This window comes from Dermacentor variabilis, chromosome 4 (genome assembly GCF_050947875.1).
Source record: "Dermacentor variabilis isolate Ectoservices chromosome 4, ASM5094787v1, whole genome shotgun sequence".
Taxonomy (NCBI): Eukaryota; Metazoa; Arthropoda; class Arachnida; order Ixodida; family Ixodidae; genus Dermacentor; species Dermacentor variabilis.
This window is the reverse complement of record NC_134571.1, coordinates 112562980-112585020: the sequence shown is the minus strand read 5'-3', so window position 1 is coordinate 112585020 and position 22041 is coordinate 112562980. Positions and strand designations below refer to the sequence as shown.

Here is a 22041-nt window from a genome sequence, read left to right as displayed (position 1 = left end):
AAAGAATAACGTTTGAAAATTGCACTTAACTGCATAAGGTCATAGTGGGCCAATAGAGCTTAGTTGTCACTTGCTCCTGGTCTACTTTTTACCTGTTATTCTCAATCGCATGCTAGGGCAGCGCACGCGGCCCCATTATATTTTTAAGGATATGTAAAAAACATTATTGCAGCTATAGATCGCCGTCATTGCGTTATCTTATTCACAAATGACAGCGTGATGTATCGCAGGGTTGGGGGCCGCGAAGATGAAACCAGTTTGAGTAACAGTAAACTTACGGATGGTGTTCAGAATAGTCGACGAAGTTAAATTCAGAAGGCTGGGCTACAATGCGTAAGCGACAAAAATAGCCTGATCCCTTCCCCCACACTATCAATGGTTCTTCGATAAAAGAAGTCGGCAACTACAAATATTTGGGAGTTTCCATAAGCAGTGGCCTTTCCTGGACGAGTTGCGTCGATGACGTCCGGTTATCTGCAATCTGCAAGCACGCGCTTTTCTTTGACACCAGCAGACACCAGGCTCTCCTGAGCTCAAACGTCTGGTTTACGAAACTTTCACTTCACCAAAACTACATTATAGATTCATTGCATGGGTTACGTCTTACAATAAATGAAAACATAAATTGAGAACGGTGCAGAGCCGCGCTGTTCGTTTGATTTTCGATAAATTCAGGGCGACGGATTCGCCGTCCGCACTTATGCGGACGGCGATGTTCTACTGCGATTGCCGCAGTGGAACATCGAAGAGACATCGCAAGATTGAAATTCCTGTTTAGTAGCCCGTGCGAAGGGTCGTTGCGTCGTGACACGAGGAAGTATATTCAGCCGTTCGTCGCGCGCGCATCTCGTCGAGCCATTTTCGCAGTGAACTCTCTATTCGTCTCACTCGAACTTTCTTGAATTTTGATTTTTTTCCGTGCAGAATCCAGGAGGGCAATGCCTCACCTGCCAGTGTCTTATTATCAGGTACGGTCACCGCGTTTCAGCGTTCTGTGTTCGAGCTTTAAATGTGGCGCCGCGTCTATTCTACCTTGTGATTATAGTGGGTTCGTGTATTTTTGCTCTAGATTGGTGTAGTTTTGATTTTGATTTTATATATATATATATATATATATATATATATATATATAGATGTTGTTATGACCCGCCGTGGTTGCTCAGTGGCTATGGTGTTGGGCTGCTGAGCACGAGGTCGCGGGATGGAATCCCGGCCACGGCGGCCGCATTTCGATGGGGCGAAATGCGAAAACATCCGTGTGCTTAGATTTAGGTGCACGTTAAAGGACCCCAGGTCGTCAAAATTTCCGGAGTCCTCCACTACGGCGTGCCTCATAATCAGAAAGTGGTTTTGGCACGTAAAACCACAAATATAGAATATATGTTGTTATGATTGATAGACGTCTTCTTCGTAGATGATGGTGATGCACTTCAAAACATAGCTCGTGCTCACCAGCAGAGCTCGGCAAAGAATTGAGCGGTTGTGCCTAGAAATAATGAAACGGAAAAAATGACCTTGAACAGGTAAGAATAATCATATTTCTCGGTAATAACAGCATGTACTCTTGGGTCGTTATTGACTAATCGCGAGAAAATCAACTGACTCTGAGCATCTGCTTTTGCTTGCGTAAGCAAAAGGAATGTTTTTTTTTAAATTTGAGAGCTAGGAATTCAACAATTGAGCCACCATCGGGCTTCCTTTTCTTATTCTGTTTATAATGCTTCGCTCTGTCTTTGCTATCGCTAGTTGGCAATTTTTCTCGTTTTAAAACATATTCGGGAGTGTGCATGTTGATTGCAGAAATCCGCTGGACCCAGGTTGCAAGCTTCCAACCTGACTTATACAATATCTTTTACGCAAAGCAGATGCGATTTTGCAAATAGGATTTACAGATTTGAGGAATTACGTATCACCGAATGTTGGAAACTGAAGCTTTTAAACCTTAAGTTTAAACTTTCACGAACTGCCAGAAAGTCGCCGGCAATGTCAAGTTCATAATGCAGCATACGAGTAGATTAAAAAAAAGAAGGGCTTACCTTATCCTGATTCTGCACTCAAGGGTCTCGTGCAGCTTACGTGCCACGGCCAAGCTCTTCGTATACACCATCCTGCTTTCCAGTTCATCCAGGTCCAGCAGTATCATTTGGTCGCCTTCTTCCGTTTGGTAATTTTGTCGCCAGTAATCTGGAAAATATGACCTGGTTACGGCCATACCTATTCACATGGCGCACAAGCGCTTGTTTCGCTCTCTCTGAACAAATTCTGGTCGCTTTAGAATTACCAGCCCTTGAAAGTTTTAAATTTACTCAACTGGTGGGTGAAATCATCCCAGTTACCCAGTTATGTAAAGCGGAAATAATTGTCACGTAGAAGTAAAATTTCAAGAAAATGTTGCACAACAACTAAAGCAAAATGATAGTATGTTTATGTGTACACAAACATAGTTCAGTGGCTGAAAAGAAGAAGATGATTATTTAAAATTTAAAAACTGGATCATAACTACAATTTCACCCAAGAACTCCTCGGGGTAATGTGCCCTGAAGCGCTTACAGAAAGATTAGCATGGAGCTCAGATGACAGATTCACAAGAGATGCGAAGGCAGCAGAAAATATTCTGGAAAGTGCAGCGCGTTCGGCCTTGCAAGGTCAACGACTGCACACGTGGTACATGAAATGAATGTCTTGTTGTTCTTTCAAGTAAGCGTGTTCTCAAAATTACAACGAACAACCAGCCCCACATATTGCTCTGCTAAATACTGTGTACCGGGCCACACACATCGATGGCACAGTTGAGCCATCAATGCGATAAGGGGCTTTCGCACCGGGTTCATTTTATCGGCGGATATGCATCTCAATAATGTGAACATGCCCACATGCATGCACTCAGAAGCACGCATGTACACACACGTGCCCACACATGCACTGCACACAACCAGAGCGGTCACTTTTGCCTTCCTTTAACCCTCGTCTTCAGTTTTTTTTATAGGTGTCTTTATGAAGCACGCTTCCTTGCTTAATGTCTTCCTGTGAACGCTGGCGCAGTTGAGCCAATTCGATGCACACCGGATGTATCGCTTGCTTTATTTTGCTGTTTCTTTATTTTCGCTGCCAATCCACGTTGCAGCTACCATTAATGTAGGCAGTGGCTGCTCGTTCCTCCTACAAACCCTGCCATCTGCTTCCACCGGTGCGGGAACATGCGGCGGTTTTTTCCCCGACGTGTTCGGTCGTCGCAGTCCTGGCTTCCCCTCTTCGCTTACCACGGTCCGCTGCATATTGAAGAGATCGTCCGGGAACACGGCTTAGGCGGTTCGCGCAGACCGGAAAGGTTTCTGGTCTGCTTGCGCAGACATACCGATGTTGGCAACAAGGTTGCAAACCTGGCGATAAAGCAAAACGATCAAGCAAAAAGGAAAAAAAAAGGAAGAATGATGGGAAGTTCAAGCGATTTTCAGTTTGGGGATTTTTAACTTAAGTGCTCATGATTTAACATTTGCTATTTTATTTGCGGCACTGGTAGTGACTCCATTCTATGCTGATATAAAGGACACAGATGCAGGTTATAATTATATATAAACTCGGTACTCTATTATGTTTTCTTTATTATGCAATTTTCAACAATGTTCTGTAAAATAATCTATGCGCTGCTAAAAAAAAAACGTGTTTCATGCAGTCACTATATTCGAAATTTGTCTTTAGGTGCAATAAACACAATTAAATTTGTTGCCGTACCTACCGAGCAAAACAATTTGCCCGTTCCTATTTATTGAGACTGAAGATCCTGAGCCTAAGTTTTCTCTTAACATCAACTCGAATAAATAATAAAAGGCCGATTTATGCTACTGTACAGAATCACAACTAACCGGCACAGCTGTTGCTTTGGCTAGCGCCTTCCCTCCAATTCCGCCTCTTTTACTCCGAACACCATTTAACACGCGGCAATCTTGAGGAATTTCCAGATTTCCCTTTTTTTTTGTAGCTCCACGTCCGGCAAGGGTGGTGGCACGTTAATGTTGAGAGCAACGTCGTGAGTATAGTTATTAGTGAGGTATTTTCACTTATTTCTTTCCCCTCTTGTAAAACACCATGCAGGGGCGTGCTATCCAGCAAACGGTACTCTATTATCGCGCGCTTTGCCATACAGTTACTTTTCCAAACCGTGAAATCGCTCTTTGCATGCAGGTCACTATCGCTCTGCCAACCCTGTAAGAAAAGACCCTTTCCTGTATGCAGCCGACGTTGGCAGTTAAAATGCGTTCTTTCAGAATTTGGTAGTTTAGATTGTACTGATCTCCGGTGTCGACCTTTAGAAGCATTCCCTGATGCTCTACGCACTCTTTTACTAACATTTAGGACATCTGCAAAAGCATTTTTCCCGCAAGCTTGAATTCTTTTTCTGGACAATGCACATGCAAAATGTCATGTCAGCATCTCTAGACATTCTCTTCTACGCTGACAATCTTAAATAATTGCGCGATTCGAAACAATGCTTTAATAGCATACGGGACATTTAGTAATTCTTTCGACTCCCAGTTGACCCACAACTTTCGGATCTTAATAACACGTATATACTTACGCCCTATTGCTACAAATTAACAACTTGTTATTAACAGCAGTTGCCTTACATGCTAGCTGTGTACGAGAGATAGTGGTGAGCTTCTGCCGCTTCCCCACAAGATTTGCTGCCCCCTGGGAATGCCAATGTATTGTTTGATGTCCCATGTATTCCTTTCAGCTAGCCCATTTGCTGCGGAATGACAGGGTGCAGTGAACCGTCACTTGATGTCACGCCTTACAGCTGATTTTTGTGGCTGACGAGTTCGGAAGCCAGGTCCATTGTCGGAGACAACTAAGTTTGAAGTTTTGTGTTTATTTCTTTCTTTCTTAAAGAAAGAGGAAACAAAAGCTAAAGGCCATACGTCCTGACAAGGGCTCTTGCTTCTAAGTGTGTTCGCCTTAGATGATAATTTATTGAACGAAAAAAAACAAATATAGCACAAGAACGAGTGAGTACGGTGTGGAAAATACAAATAAACAGAATAGTTTGTACATTATACAATTAATATGTTTGTTTGTATATTCACATTACAGTGCAGATTAAAACATACATAATTGCGCAGAAATATGTTAGTGCGATAGCATTTTATGTATATGTATTTTCATAATTTAAGAGAAAAGCTTTTATACATTGTTTAAAATGAGATGCATAACATGTACTTTAGTGTACTTCTATATTGTCTATCATTTAACGATTTAAAAAAAAATTACGCTGTTAGTGTCTTCTTTTATGAGGTCTTGCTGCAATCATCCTGGTACACTTATCAATGCACAACAGGAAGGGTTGCGTCTTTTCAATTCCTTCAGACTTTTTTCGTAGTTCCACGAAGTCTAGATAAATAACCTCAAATGGCGTGTTCGAATATTGTGGTATAACCATTCTTTGCGCCGGTTGTGGAAATTTCACTTTGTTAATCTGACATTTTTGCCATGATAATACATAACCTTTTGCTTATTGCTTCATACGAGGCGACGAGAACCTTTTTGTCAGTTTCATGTACGTTCTCCAAAAGCCATCATGGCCTCCTGATTCGGGACAATCATGATACAGTTCTAATACTTTTGGAACCAAGGAAGTAGAAACGGCAACTCGTACTTACTTAGTAAGTTGCAAAATCTCGATTCTTTTCCATACCCTTGCAACATTTGCCTCTTTGTGATTGTCTGGAAGCATGACTAACTGCAACATCGCATTCGTGTCCTTCATGGAAGCCCTTGGGCAATGAGCTACTTCAAAATCAAATTGCTAAAGTTCACCAATCCGACGGGCTATCTCTCCTTTCAGTTCGGCCATTTTCAATATGGACGTTAGTTTTTCGGGATCTGTGCATAGATTCAACTTTGTGCCTTCCAAATATGAACGGAAGTAGCGGACGGCCTTTAAAACGGCGGCAGCTTATTTTTATGTCGCGGAATAGTTCCATTCACTTTTGTTGAATGTGTAGCTGTAGTATTCAACTAGACGGAGTTGTTGGTTTGGTGGTCGTGATGAATCTCTCTGATACAAGACTGCGCGCGTTCTATCGTGAGGTACATCGTTATCTAATTCGAAGGGAAGCGCAAATTCTGGTAAGCACAAGATACAGCCAGAAGAAACCATTCGGACAAATTCTCGGTAGGCGTCGTCACATTCTTCTATCCAACAAAAGGTGACACCCTTCTGAGTAAATCTTGTCCGACAGCGACATTTTAGATGATAACCTTGAATGAACACTCTGAAATGGCCCGCCAAGCATATACACGAAATGCGTGTATATCGCATAGTTTTGCTAGTTTCGCTATGCGAGCTACCTATTCTTCTTTCGTATTCTTCGTTGTTCAATCCAACACTCTGCCAATAAATATCACATTGGTTTTGAAGAACTCACTCTTCTTTAAATAAACTTTTAGCTTAGCTGCAGATAACGCTGACAGAATATAAACCAGGTGTTCTGTATGCAACTTTTCACTTCTGTGATGATATCGTCTACGTAGGCATTGCAGAAGCATCCAATGTAAGCATTCAAAACTGTGTTGATCATCTTTTGGAACCAACTAGGTGAGTTTTTCTATCCAAAAAGAAGGAGGTTGCATTTGTATAGGCCAGATGAAGTCGTAAATGCGGTATGCTGCTTGGCGTCTTCATGTAGTGACACCTGCCAGAAGCCCTTGCACAGGTCTATGCGAGAAAAACAGGTACTCCCGCCGGTTTCATTGATGACGGTGTCAATCCTCGGCATTGGAAAAGGAATCTACGGGGTTTGGTTATTTACTCTCTGTAATTCATTCATAGACGCCCGCTGGTACTTCCTTTGGAGCAATGGTGATAGGTGAAGCAAAGGGAGACAGCGATGAGCGAATTACATTAGCATGTAACATCTTTTTAAGCTCTTCTTTCAGGCACGCCTTCTTTTGTCTCGTCAAGTTGTATGATTTTGTTTTCTCAGAACTGTTTTGGCGGACAGGTGAAATGGAATTTCCAACTTTGTTGTTGCCGGTGGATATCTTACCAAGCATACAAGTTCGGGGTAGAGTAGAGGAATTACACTTTCGTCAGCATGCGTAGGTGGTCTTATTTTTGTACTGTATCTGTTTGGTCAGCCTCTTGATCAACAGACACCTTGTCGTCCCAATAAATATTTAGCTTAAACAATTTCATGTCCGGACTAGATGGAGAAAGTCGTACTCCACAGTGTTGTTTTTGTTGTTGTTGTTGTCCTGAGTGGCCGTAGCACGTACCCACAGTGGGGGATTGGCCAAAAATAGGGTGGTTCAATTAGGTGCACAAAAAGAATTCTATAAAACTAATGCAACCTCGTCTGCTTCTTTACATTGGTACTGAAGTTTCAGGCGTGCCCACTCACAATAATCTCTCTTGCTTCCATCATACCAACGCACAAGAAGTGGACTCCCTCGGAATACGTCTTGAAGATTACGGTTGCTTTTCTTAAGAATGGATGAAGAAGCTCCAATTACTATAAGTGCTCTTGTACGTTGTTCATTAACCTGAAGTCCTATATGTGACAAACTCGCAGAAATCAAACACTCTCGTTTTTTGTCATAGAGTCACACTGAAAACCCTCAGTAATTAGTTTTTTTTCTAGTGTAGGCAAACTGCATTCCCCAGAGAACGACTCTCTTTCCGTGCTATAGAATAATCTATGGCAACTTCCCTCTTAGTAACCATTCTTTGGTAGCCGTTCATGAAAGTCGCTGTTGCTCGATGCTTATGCCCTTTGGACATCTCGACGCGGCTTCATCACCCTCTCCATCAAATGGCAGGCGACTGCTTGAAGCGACTCCAGCCAAGCCTCCATGGTTATTGATGGCGCAACTTGAATTGTTGCAATTAGAGAGGTAGGCCATGTATTATCAGCGTTATAACAGATTTTAGTAGAAGTTCCAGCTCTGAAAGTTGATGCAGTCGACGTTTTTCGACAAAATACTCGAGCAGTGCTCCAGACCAGCAGCGATAGAATGAAGCTTGATTCCCCCGCTCAAGCGGGCTGCCTCGGAATGAGGAGATGAAGCTTTCCGTCCATTTGCTCCGTGCATCACATTGATGCTCTGCGGTACGCAGCTCAAACCATTTTCTTAAGATACCATTTAGAACAGGGACCAAAAGCTTCCCTCTTCTTTCATCAGTGTCCCAGCCGGTTTGTCGACAGGCGTGTTCAAAGAATGAAATCCAAGCTTCTGGATTCCCCGACAGAACATCAAAGGGTTCAGGTTGCACAACCTCTGTAGGAACGCTTTCTTTGAGACTCTGAGCCGAGACAAGGATCTGAGTCATTTCATTTGCTGGGAAACTTGCTCCTTATAAAAACTGAGAGTTGGGCGAGTTTTTCGCGCACTTTTTGGTTACGAAGGAACTTGCTCTTATTGAAGCTGAAACGCCTGACGTTCAATGGAGCGATCTGAATGGTAAGTTGGCTCTGATGCAATTGACTTCTCTACTTGCGATAGCACAAGGCGGTTGAAACTGGAGACTTGAAGATTTATTTTTGCGGACCCTTTTTCAAAGAGCACGTTCAGAGACATAGATGCCTTCTGCAGAATGATAGACACGAGTCCACCTGTCGTCGCATCGACGGGAAGATCGAATGATGGATCTCTAGGGAGCGCGTACTTCCTGAAGACGAGGCTGTCTTTTGCTGGCTAAACGAAGGTTACCCACATCATGGATCGTATAAAGCCGACTGCGCCAAAAGGTAATACTGACGCATCTAACTAAGATACCGGCGCGGTCTTATACCAAAGATGCACACGACCTTCCCCGAGTCAGTAGCTGCGAATGAAAGGTTACAATTCCTACACCTTCTGCCCTCGTCAAGATAATTATACTACGACCGAGAAATTTCAAGAAAAACAAAACAAGGGGCAGCGAAAGAAAAGACAACACAAACGCCATTTTGTTCTGTCGTCTTTCTCTGTTATTGTGTTTTCTCCCCCCTGCCCCTTGTCTCTTTTTTCAACTTCTATCTGCAGGCTGTTATAGGATTGCTTCATGACGAATAGTAACGTTTGTTCAGATTACGATTTTTTTGCGACCTTTCTTTGCGACCATTGCATTCAACAAACTGTCCACTCTCCCATTCCCGTCAGCGTCATTCCAAGAAAGACAAAACAAAACAAAAAAGACGTTCTGCCACTTGAATCCTAAGTGGCAATTGGCAGGAAAAAACCTATTGCTTACCTTCTGGCCCGTTCACCATCTCTCTGTCTCTTTGTGTGTGTATGTGCTCCTTGAACGTGAATGTGTTGCATGCTAACGTTAACGTTAGCGTTAAAATTGCACGATATTGTGTTTGACATGTTATTGTGCAAATGTGAGCCAATCCCGCACGCAGTGCAGTCTCACACAGTGTCTCAAACTGATGGTTGACACGAGGAAAGAAGGTGACAAACTGACAAGTTACGCACATGCTAGACCTTTTGTAGACGTACTTCTTCACGTCAGAAGCACGCGTGGAAACGTGGCCTAATGGCTAGTTGTGCTGGCATATAGAGGTTCGGTCGCACCATTAGTCACGCGTTGTTTTCTGCATTATAGGTACACTTCACCCATTTTGAAGGTACCTTACCAAAACTCAAGGAGTTTTGAGCATGGGCGAGAGGCGTGGGATTGTGAACACAATCGCGTATTTGCAAGACATACGACGCATGAAAGTGACGCTTTGATAAATGAGTGAACCAGCTCACCCGCGACGCATGTGCTGTTGTCTAGACGACGTAATCATGCCAACCTAAGTATGCTATCGCATGTAGAAGAATCGACATTTGAGTGAGTTTGTACTGGTTGAATATCTTGAAGGAGCAAGGCAAGAGGACGAAGACAAAATTCATATGATTGTCTAAACACACAATTATCTAAGTATGCTATTGCATACTTAGACAATAAGCCAAGCTACGTGCTGACCAAGTTGTTTTACAGCGAAGCTGCATATTGCTAGGCGATTCGTCCGTCCGTCCGTGCGTCCGTCTGTCACCTGCACGCCGAAAACTCCTCCACGCAACCCCATGCAAATGCGCGAAAAAGAAGGATAAAGAGAGGTGCGCTACTGGCTGCGCCAGTAGTGACGTCGTTGCTCTCCGTCGCAGCCGAGCACGCGCGCAGCAGTTTCTCTCCAGCTGCGAAATGCGTAGGCCACGCGTCATACGTACTCCTGAGGAACAGGCAGCTTTCGATCAGCAACGCCGCGAGTAGAATCGCGAACGAGCTCCTCTACGCCTTGCCGAAACTGCAGCGCGGGCACAAGAACAGGCTCGTGCAGCCGAGCGCAAGCAGCGACTGAGCATCGAGGATCCGGCAGCCTGCCAGCGCTCCCTTTATAGAACCGTCGGGATTAACCAAGTGATAAATACCGGGGTCGCACGTCTGAGCTTCGCTGGTTACCCACCCGTACGGAGCGTTTGGGCGGTGAATTTCTTTTTACTGCTCGGTTGTTCTCATCTTCTGCTGTCGAGTAACTCCTCCTGCAGGAAGTGCGCCTAAATAAATACCAGTAGTTTACAGCCGTTTATACAGATTTATATTCTGGCATGTTCTTATGAGCTTCACTTTATGTTATAGCCCATACTTTCGACCAAACCTTGCTTCTGCTGTTATCACATCTTCTTCATGAACCTTCAAGTATGCTGCGCTATTCCACCAAACCTTCATAAGTTGCTTCCGTCAAGCACATGTTATGCACAGGTTGTGATAGGAGTGGGCTCTCACTCGGCCTTACGAAAACCTCTTATGTGGCGCAGACAGTCCGGAGGGCAAGGAGTGCGTTATATTTAAAAAAATTACTCACCATTCTGACCCTGGGAAAATGCCCGGCCAGCGAAGCTAATAGAAAACCACTCAATCGCAGTCGACAGGGATATGAAATGTTTTATTGTTCTGCCTAGTCTTAGTACGACGCCGTTGTTGAGCATTACGATTTTGCACTCTTTGGCGCTCATCGTATTCACGCTTCTTTTCGGGTCTCTTTGCGTGATCTACCCATAACGGTCTTGCAATGAACTGAATGACTTGCTAGGCAGGTCTCCCATTTATATATAAGTTTGGTGACGTCACTCACCGGATCGTACGCTGCTGTTGCCCCTTTCCCACCGGAGCAGCTTATGCAACCGCAATCTTTACTGGGAAACACACACTGGGAGAAGGAACGTGTTCCGCATTGTTCACAGGCACCTTATCATCCATCATGTGGTTTCGACGATTGTTGTGTGCTCTTCCTTATTGAAATAAATACTGAGCTGGGGTGTTGTATGCCCGTTTCCACAGACGATATTCACTTCTTTTTGGTTTATTTCTTTTTTGCTGAAGGACAAGAAAAATTCTGACCAGCTAGAGGCTAACAGCTGTGCTTTAAAGAATAGGTGTTCATTTTCCCGCAACCTAAGGAAAGTCGTTCACTGGCAGACCATTTGTCAAATTTGAACACTCAGTCTTCTGACCACAAAATTTTTCTTAGGGTTTGACCTTAGCCACTTCGTTGTGAAATGTTTGTTAATGCTGCAAACATTTTTTTTAAATCTCAAGTTCAAACTTTGAAGAAGCTTCGATGTTCATGTTGATCAAAATTATTTCATTCATCCTAATGAACACTTTTCTCGGTTTCTCCTTTAACGTGAAGCTTTCGTTGCCGACTCCGCGGCTTCGTGCTGCTACTCGGTCGACATCTCACCGTATGTATATTAGGATATATATTACTTCTGTATGCGTCTCTCTGTATATAGCAGTGAACCTTGACAAATTATTGCCAGTAAGCGCTCGTCTATTCTGTGTAAATAAACAATGCCGCGTGTTTCTGAGAAGACTGAGTTAATTAAAAAAATATTCTGTGGCAGATAGCGCAATTCTGGTCCTTGAGCAGGTCTGCTCAAAGAAGCAGATATTACTTGCACAAGAAATCGAAGTCACTAACGTACTAGTTAAGAAAAATTGACTAATTGAGTTTAGCTCATTGCTTAACGTCAAATGTTAATATTTACAAGTTTTAGCTCGTGAAACCGGAAGGACTATTATCCACTTGAAAAGAATTCTGTGGATGGCATCATTTTCGAGATATGCAGCATCAAAGTTCCTGTGAAAATGTCCTGCGTTCCACTTACTTTCCAAAAAAACACCGTTTCATGCACTGAAGCACAAAAGTGGAGCACCAATGTATTTCTTCGTAAAGTTCAGGAGTTCTCGAAACTGGTGTCCTCCTGAGAATTCGTTCTCATTGGATCTGCCTTGCGAACTCCATGGCTACGCTTAATAAATGACAATATGTGCAGTAATATACTTTTATAAAACCTGATTAGTGATCTTAATTGTGTTAATTATTCAGTTATAGATTTCCATTTCTCGCCCAGATAATGTCCGCCGGTTTGGGCAATCGAGCTCAAAGGCTACTGCCACAGAATATTTTTAAAGGTTAGTGAAAGTGTTTGCAGAAACAGCCGGCGTATTAAGAGATAACGACTTTTCAAATATTACTAAACCACACATAGCTGTCAATGGAATAGCACGTGACACTGAGCGGCTTTTTATTCCTAATTTTTTTTTGTGCTTGGACAACTTTGTATGTGATATCAGGTGCTCGGGCACATAGAGCACGTGACTTTTAGTCACCAACGTTAAGTGGGAAGGTGACAAAGCGTAAGTGCCACTAGGTGTGCGCCGCTCTTCAATGAACGTTTTTGATGCCAACTGGGGTAACTAGGTATGTGCGAATGAGATTGTGCCGCCGCTCTACAATGACGAAAAACATCGCTTAAATTTATCTACTGCTGAGCGGACTCGAACCCCGTCACAAGGGTTCGCCAAGGACGGCAACCCGATGCATTAGCAGGCTGCACCACAAGTGCACGGGGTAGGTTCCACTTTTCTATGAAAGCCTTTCAGGCCATCGCTTTACCTAGCTGCGCAACGAAGGCACTGCGGATGTGCTACCGCGCAATGAACCTCGCCAACTTGGGTCATTGTGCATGTGTCACTGAAAGTGCGGCAAGCGAAGGAACAATTGTTAGCAATCGCAGGCACTGGCGCGCCACCGTTCTCGTCTCGGAGGCCATGCATGGTGTTCGCGACAGTGTCTCTAGATGCTGCAGCGCGTGCAGAAAGAATCGCGACCGAGGATTCTGGTTGCCGCAGGACGCGTTTCTCAGTGTTTGTACAGACAAGCGCGCCAAGCGCTTCGGATGTCGCCCTAAGCCTCGCAGTAGCGGCGCTAGATGGCGCCGAGTATTCTTTGGGAAGCGCGAAAGAGGAGTCCGCCTGCAGTACACGCCTCATGCATAACTCGTTTCGACGGTGGCAATGCGCTGTTTCGCTGTATTGGCTCAATGCTGACGCGTTACCGTCGATAGTCCCCCATCGTGAGATAAGCTACGACTCTTTCTCTAAGGCGTATTGTTGCTGGCAACACGTCGTTGGATTGGTTAAATGCTCCGCATTTCCTCCATGGATTTCAGAAAGAGAGAAAACACTTCGTTTCTTATATATATAGTATGTAGGCAGCGAAACCGCTGCGTATTGGTCAATAACGGGAACACACCCAGTGTAGCCCATACGCAATGGCCAAGGAATCGGGTAGCCCAAATGTAGAAAATTAGTAAAATTAAAGAAACCATTCAACATTCCGCGCAACTTCAGTGAGCGATTTGCGTCCTTTAATGATACACACGGGTATTTTATGTCGTTACATGTTTTATTACCTAGGACAGAGACGCACTCAATGGAAATAGGTAAAGGTATTGACAAGAAGGAGAAAAAGAAATAGTTAGGAGACCTAACGTCAAAGCTATAGGTTTCGTTATGGTATTCCATGAAAATTAATTGAAAATACATTTTACGACGCGCAATATGCTACTTGCCTGAAAAGTTCTTTGAATACTTATACTTCGGGGTGATGGTGCTGTCCAGCTGCGCTAAAGGGTGCGAACAAAAAATGCCGACATGGAAAAACTTACCATGCCACTGATCGTTTTCGCTGCTTGCTGTCTTTGTCTTTGACGCCATAAAAGACTAATGACAGGTCGCCAAGCATGGATCCTGAATAAAGTAATATATAAGAAAATAGCATAGAGAAGTCAAGGGGGCGTGAATTCGAAAATTATATAGGTGATCGCTGTCGCCATTTTCAAAATTCTGATTTCATAGGAAGGAAACCGTTAAATTAAATGCGGGCATTTTACATGCCAGAAGCATAATTCCATTAGGAGGTAGGTCTTAGCGAGGGGACTCCGAATTTATTTTGACCTCGTCATGACACGGACCAGACTAGCGACCTCGAGTGCAGCACCGCAGATATAGCCACTGTGCTACCGCGGTGCGCTATATGATAGAATATTACCGCATGCTGAATACAAATGGAACTAGACAAGAAGCAAAAGGACAGGTAACCTTCTCTTTTTCAATTATGACATTTTGACTCAAGTTTTCTCCTATGCTGATGTCGGTCCAGTTCCACCCATTCTCGCTGTTTCGTCGATGATTCAGCAAACTGGTCACACTTTGTTTCCTATGCCGTCGCTCTTGTTATAATATTCCAGCACAGATAAGACGGTCTTGTGACCCCGGCCTCACACGTCAGCGATGCATAAATTCGCAAAAGCGCTCCAGCGGTTCTTGAATTGTACCAGCCTTCACGACCACTTGTGATGGGTTGAACAATAAACACTTAATGGTGTGTGAAGTGGAAAGTTCAAACTTCTTTCTTCCTTCGTATCTTTTAGTCCCCCTCTCCCGTTCCCCCTCGCAGAGTAACCTACGGGCTCAGTTTGATTAATAACCTTTCTGCCTTTTTCCTGATGTTCTCTCTCTCTTCTGACTCTTATGTTTTTGTATCGCCCACTCAACTTTCCGAGGCAATACACGAAGCCACCGCAAAGGTCCCAACTTAGCGGCAAGCAGCACCGTGTGACACGTCGCCGAGCTGAATTATAAAGCAAGGGGTGGCGACACTCTCATTTCTCGTATTTCTTTTGTACGTGCAGGATATTCCTTGTAAGTTATCAAGTTCACTTCTGCGTTACTGTAGCTGTGTACCTGCATCGTTTATATATCTATCTCCTAACTGCTGAACTATTACCGTAATGTTGTAGTTGAAAGATTTCATAGCATTTCTATGCCAGAAATGGTTAACGACATTGAGCGCTGGAAATATCAGGGTAACAAGCGATGCTGCTACTGATAATAACCATATCAACCAATACAAATCCCTCCGAAGGAAGAACATGTCGATCTCACAGATACACTGATGGCCACATCGACTCATGGTGCCATACTTCCCACGCAAAGAGCCTTTCAGACAGAGAAATTGGCTGCTAAGTCTGCCAGCTAATCCCACCCGTAGAAACGTAATCATCCCCACTACCAGCACCAACATATTGTCACCAATACTACTGTAATTTTATTGTACTAGGCAGTACAACGCGTTATTTTAAAAAGCAGCTACATTCTTTCTTCCTCCCGCAAGCGACCGTTGTTGAAGGCACCTCGTTTGTGCAGAAATGCGCCAAGGTTTCAAACACCCACAGCTGCTGCAAGTTCTCACCTGAAACCACCGAAAACGATGGGAAAATATTTGCGAACAAATTGACCTTATCGTTCAGCGTAGACCACTCAACTTTGAGATCTTTTTTAGCTAAGTGGATTAGTCTCGTTGTTGAGTAGACGGGCAGGCGGTTGAAAGTCAACAGCAACAAAAACGTGCCTGATACGTTATAGGTGGCGGAGCTGTTGGTTGGGCTCATTACTGTGGTTTTCCACGCCAGAGCAAGGGATTTGGCAGCAGGTGTGAAATTAGAAAACATGTAACGCTTCAAGCAAAAAGTAAAAGTTTTGCGCGTACTCTTTTCAAATATGTATTAACAAAGAAAATACCGCGAGGAAGAAAATCTTAGCGGACCTGCCAGCCAACGATGGGAGAATCGCGCATCATCGTTGGAATATATGTTTCCGACAGAAACGAGCATCTAATAATTTTTGTTATGAGAAACACATTTCATTTTTCTAACTGACAGGGCTCGTGCGTCGTCGTTGCATAGCGAAGAAAATAAAGAATATGTTTGCAATGAAAAAAAAACTTTATTGCAATCTATAGCGCTTGTTTACTAATCCTGTCTGTGTACTTCGTCCTTGTGATGCACAGCAGGTCAGCAATGAGGTTTATTTTTTTATTTGAATCACGGGATTTTACATGAGAAGTTGGCGCATGAATGGCGGATAAGAAGGATTGTTATGAGGTTATTTGATTTAACGCGAATGAGGGGTATAATCGAACCGGCTTTAATTGGTCTTTATAGGCACAAACAATTCCAAGATCACAAGCAACGATCACTGCATCAGCGGATTGAGGTGGCTAATGCAAATAAAAGCACAAAGTGAAAGTGATGTTAAGATAATTGAAAAGTCATGGGAGTGTAATGAATTGTCGCCCATGTGACTTTTGCGTTTATTCTTGCATTATCATTTTTAGCTCTCCGTACTTTGCCCTTATGTGATATACCATCCTAGAGGCCCAAAACCACACTCAAATGGTAATGCATTTGCGGAGCATTATGCCACTGTTGCTAATGCAAATAATGTGCGTTTCTGTGCATATTCCCTTCCGAGTGGCGTAGATATAATGCTGAAATTTAAAGACCGCCAGGTACAACAGACTTCATCTGCAACACCGCCAACGAAACTTTGTCTATCGTCGCCGTCTAATTTCTGAGTTCGTTGTTATGTATCAGCATTGTTACTGATCAACCAGAGGCAAGACTGTGTGACCCGACAACATCACGGAATAAATTCTGTTCATATAGCGGTTAATACATGGCTTTGTTTAACATGTCTAGCAAGAAAGCATGAGCGGCCTTTAACGAGCGCTAAGCGAGTCGTTCGATGAAACTCTAACTTCAGGGGTTAGCTGTGACAAACACCACTCGCATACGGGAACCATTTAGATCCAGGAAGATCGCTTATCTGATACTGTTCTAAAGTACAAGTCTTCAAAGAAGCAACCAGACTACCTCAAAACAGCTACAATATGGATATCTTCAGTGAGGTAATAGTAGCTGTTTTGAAGAGTATATCTTGTAATAAATTTTTGTAAATTTTCTTATATATTGCCCATATCAATATCAGCAATGAAGAACTAAACAATTTGGTTGACTCGACAGTGGCCTATACAAGTTTTCTTTAATGCAAAGGTGCAGAATAAGATTGCTCAAAAAAAAAATAGTCGGTGCAATGTTTTCTGCACACATGATATTCAAGTGATAGAATGAAGAAACGTGGGAAAATGGTAATAATTGCACAAACATTTGAATATTATGTTTGTCTCCAGTCGCCTTTATTCGTTTTAGATGATCCGCATAGCATATTTCACAACAAAGCGGTACCCGTGCGCGCAATAACGTTATAGTTAGTGTCATATCGCCGTTGTTCTGGCGTGTTTTGCTGGCATGTTGGCATTTTTACAAACCACGCTGAGTGCTCAAGTAGGGCTGCAGGGATCTTTCCGTAATATGCAACTGTCCGTATAAGACCGAAACAGATACGATGTGAGCAAACGCTGTCGTATAGTCATTTTTCTTGCGTTAGGTACTCCAAGACGCCACGGGGACGTGACGGACACTGGATATGAAGTGGACGCAAAGTGGAACAGGAAAGCCACGCTTGCGCTCTTCTGTATCACTTCGTGTCCGCTTCATATCAAGTGGCCGCTTCGTCCCCATTGTGTCTTATAGTATACAGCCCAAGAGAAATGAGTGCACACCAACTAGCCGAATTCATAGCTCTTCTAGCTGTCGTATAGGACAGTGTCGGACTACAATCGCAAGTTCTCTGTTTCACTCGCGTACAGTGAGGCAACCTGGTCACAAAGACCCGCTGCTGATTCTGGTGAGAATACGGTAGAAGCAAGGGCTAATAATAATAATAATAATAATAATAATAATAATAATAATAATAATAATAATAATAATAATAATAATAATAATAATAATAATAATAATAATAATAATAATAATAATAATAATAATAATAATAATAATAATAATAATAATAAATCAACTTTATCAACGCACCCACGAGCAACCTGGAGATGTTGGTGCTGGTGCGAGTGAGAAATGGTATAACATACAGCTGTACATACACAGACACATTAACAAACAGGAACAAAAATGCGCACATACCATACAAATGCGGTTTACATTATGTAACATACATAATATAACATAACACATCACAGCACAACCTAACATAGCACAACATAGCACTTTACAACCAGATATCACATAGACCATAGAGAAACCGGCATTGTCTGAGATTTCGGGAAGTCTGGACACTAAGCTTATGGTACCCTTCGCATGTTACCAGGCGGGCACACACATCTACAAAGAACGATGAGTACACATGCCATACACGAAAAGTCCACCACACAACATACAAAAAGAACAGCGTTGTTTCTTGAAACGGATCGTAGAATAGACTCGAGGGCTTGCAGGAAAGTGGGCTGAGTGTTGGAAGAGTGTTGGATGCAGGCCTGCAGAGTTCTGGCCAAAGGGCTCTTTAAGAAGCCAGAAGCAGATACTAGAAAAGGTCTACACATCCTAATTATTTTTCGTGAAATTTTTATACTAACGTTACGCAATATTTCGGTATAATCAATGAGACCATCTAAGAGCTTGCATAAGAAATTCAAGTCAGCTTTCGTGCGTCTGCAGTCCAGGTCTTGTAAACCGAGCGAGCACTGGTAGCGAATCTTTGTTGACGGCCGACCTGCCTGGAGCACCGATATTGACGTGTATAGATATAACTTTCCTCTGAACTATGTCTTCTCGATCTTTGTTACACCGGCAAGTACTGTTCCGAACGACAGCGGCATATTCCAGCGGAAGTCGACAGAGGGATGTGTAGAGCTTAAGAAATATAGCTGCATTTATGAGCTCTCTCGATATTCGACTTGCTGTGCCCAGGACGTGATAGGCGCGCTTAGTGATACAATCTATGTGCGGCGAGACGTGTGCTTAGAATCAAACATGATTTCAAGATTAGTAACGTAGCACTCTCGAAAGAGCGTGTCCTTGCCCAGGTGGTAAGGGAAAGAAAACTCAACTGTACTGCCTGCATATGGCATTACATTCATCATTCGGTCGTTTAGCACTAATTTCTTTCGCACGCATTAATCGGCAAAGGCGTCTTGCCTTTAATCATTTGCATTAATCGCCAACGTCTTGTTAAAGTAGAGTGCTGTCACGAATGCTGCGAAGTTCTTTGAACGTCTTTATCGCATCCGCATAAAGCAAGAAAGAAAGTGCTTTGGGACGCTGGATGCATCATTTACAAATAGACAGAGGAGAAGGGGCGCAAGAACATATCCCTGTGGCGCACCACTGCCAGCTATGCACATATTGAGAGCTGTCTATTGAAAGTGAAATTGTAGTGCCGGTCTGACAGTTAGTCCCGCAGCAAAGGCGTCAAAGGTGCAGCAACACCGGTTTCATTGAGGTTTCATGGCAACAGCGCATGAGTGGCAACACCAAATGGCGTGCTTAGGCCGAAGTAAAAAGTGTCAAGTTGGCTCCTATTTTCGACCGCTTCTGATGCGTGGAACATAACGTTGACGACGTTTGTTATTGTTGAACGGCCCAAATTATCGTTCATGAAATTAGTGCTCTCAGGCATGTTCACATTTCCCGACAGTGCTGTGCGTCTTGACGTATGTACCTCTTAAGATATTCCCTAAATTCCCTTCACCAGTAGAAAAATCTTCAAGACTGCAGTAGCAGCTTTTGAAGCAAGCAATACGTTTACGAAACAGAAAAGGTGGTGTGACAGGGGTGCTATAGCGTAAAGCTATTCCAAACTTTTCTATTCCAATTCTGCAAGCAGCCCTCCACGATTGGTCAAAAAATTTTCGAGTCACCACCCACTGCGTCTATCTGTCACGCGACGTCACGGAAACAGCACAACTGCACCATCTGATATGATATGCGTGCACTGATAATGCATGATTAGATGGAACGAAAGAAAAATAATAATTGCTGATTCGACGCCTTTTTCACCATTAGCGAAGAAGGCGTCGTTCGCTATTGATCAAACCTTTTCGGGCTACACCAACTTTACCTGCCTGTCACGCAACTTTACGAAACAACGAAAACTCACCACGTCAAAGTAACGTGTCCGCATTAAAGACGGAATAATATGCCAAACAAAACTGAAAGTTTTTCTGGATAGCCGGAGACAACCCCATTACGAAAGCAATGGAAGATGGCTGGCCGCCACTCACTGCGGCATTGGCTACTGGGAGCTGCTGGGGAGCATGGATTTATTTGCGTGTAATGTAAGATTCCGCTTGGCAGTACAACGTTATGGAGATTTTTCGGCACGTATATATACTACATTGCTCTGCCAGCTCTTCTTTGCTGAGGATCCATTTTAACAGCTTTTTTAAGCCTTTGTTGCACGTCCCCCGGATTTTCGACCAGCCACCCCCAGCTAAGTAAGGGGAAGCGCACCAATCGCAGACCCAGGTACCGCCCTCCTCATCTGGCTATCTACTTTCACTGCACTGGCTCGGCCCCGTCGAAACTCTCTCCAATTGAGCATGCTCCTCGCCTCTTCTCCGCATTGAGCATAAAAATCCCTCAATGAAGGCAATGCTATTCGCTCTGGAAGCAAAAGAAAGTGACATCCTTTAAACGAGAAGCGCGTTTGATTGGGCTTTTAAAAGAACGCTGCGGGTTACCACCCGATGCTTGCGTCGGTGGTTATGTGATTCGGCTTCAAAAGATTGGAATAGTTTAACGTTATAGGGCGCCAGGGCTTCTTTATTGGGTTACATAAGGAAAGGCTGTCGGCAACACTTACGCACAATTCACTTCTGAGCACATGCACATCGCACAAAAAGAGCAGGGTTACGCCTAGCACCGCTGTAATACATCGCTAATATATATCCCGATTTTTATTTTGCGAACACGAGAGCTAGGACGTCATAGCCCCCACGGTGCATCACGGCCGGTAAAATGCCTCACACGCAGTATCGCATGAGGAATGACTGTGATAACTAATAAAACTTATCACTACTGACCGTGTCATCACTTCTTAAAGTTGTAAAGGGCTGACGTTCACCAGATCGCGGCTACGAGCCGCATACAGCGAATACATAGTAGTCGCGCACGCTGGGTGCGCCGATCAGATACCTTTAATTTTGCCACGCCTTGACGCGTTGAACATGTGTCATGCTTAGAATGCACGTTTATGTGATGAATTTCTAGTTATATGCCCCCCCCCCCCCCCCCCGAAGCACGGCTCAAAAAAGCACGGAGTCGCCGACTTCAACAATTGTCCCCCCCCCCCCCCCCAACGCTCGCGTAAACAAAACACACGTCATGTGCTCCGTCTCTTTCTGTCGCCGATCGCACGGACCGACGAAGACTGGAAGGGTGCACCGGATTGCTGTCTTCGATAAGTATTTGTGTGGCTGACGGATTATTCTCGCAAGAAGCACAACGAGAAAAATAAACTGTTTCTGACCTGGCTGTAGCTCAGGCCTCGCGTCCCCGCTTCGCTTCGCTTCGAGAAAGCGCGCCTTGTTTGCCGTGAAGACGTCACATACCATCCGCTTCGGACCAGCCCATGAGAGATGAGCTGGCATGCGTATGGCAAAATCGCGAGTGTTCTTCAATACGAGCTTCTAGCCACCTGCACCAACATGGAGCACCAACGTGCAGAGCGGAACGTAAGGCGGAGTGAGCGAGTCTGGGCTATATCTTCCGTCTCAAACTGGCTACCTTCGCACAGTGCCAGGACCACTTACAGATGCCCATGCGTTTACTTCGACGGGTCGAGATCGGAGTCGCGCTAAATCTCGCGATGGTGATAATACCACTGAAAATGATCGCCTATAGATGTTTCCCTTAACTGAAACTTACTTTTGAACCCTCCATGGTTGCTTAATGGCTACCATGCTGCGCTGCAAGTCACGAGGCCGCGTGATGCGGCGGTCGCATTTAGATGGGGGTGAGATGCAG

The 22041-nt window shown here is 43.9% G+C and overlaps 1 long non-coding RNA gene across 1 annotated transcript in view; it reads left to right on the top strand.

The window, feature by feature from the left end:
* LOC142577881 (uncharacterized) overlaps positions 1 to 22041 on the top strand; it is a 107767-nt gene that overhangs the window by 14448 nt on the left and 71278 nt on the right. Inside the window, exon 2 of the long non-coding RNA XR_012827090.1 lies at positions 925 to 968. This is a non-coding gene — a long non-coding RNA (uncharacterized LOC142577881). The remainder of the gene's footprint in view (positions 1 to 924; positions 969 to 22041) is intronic.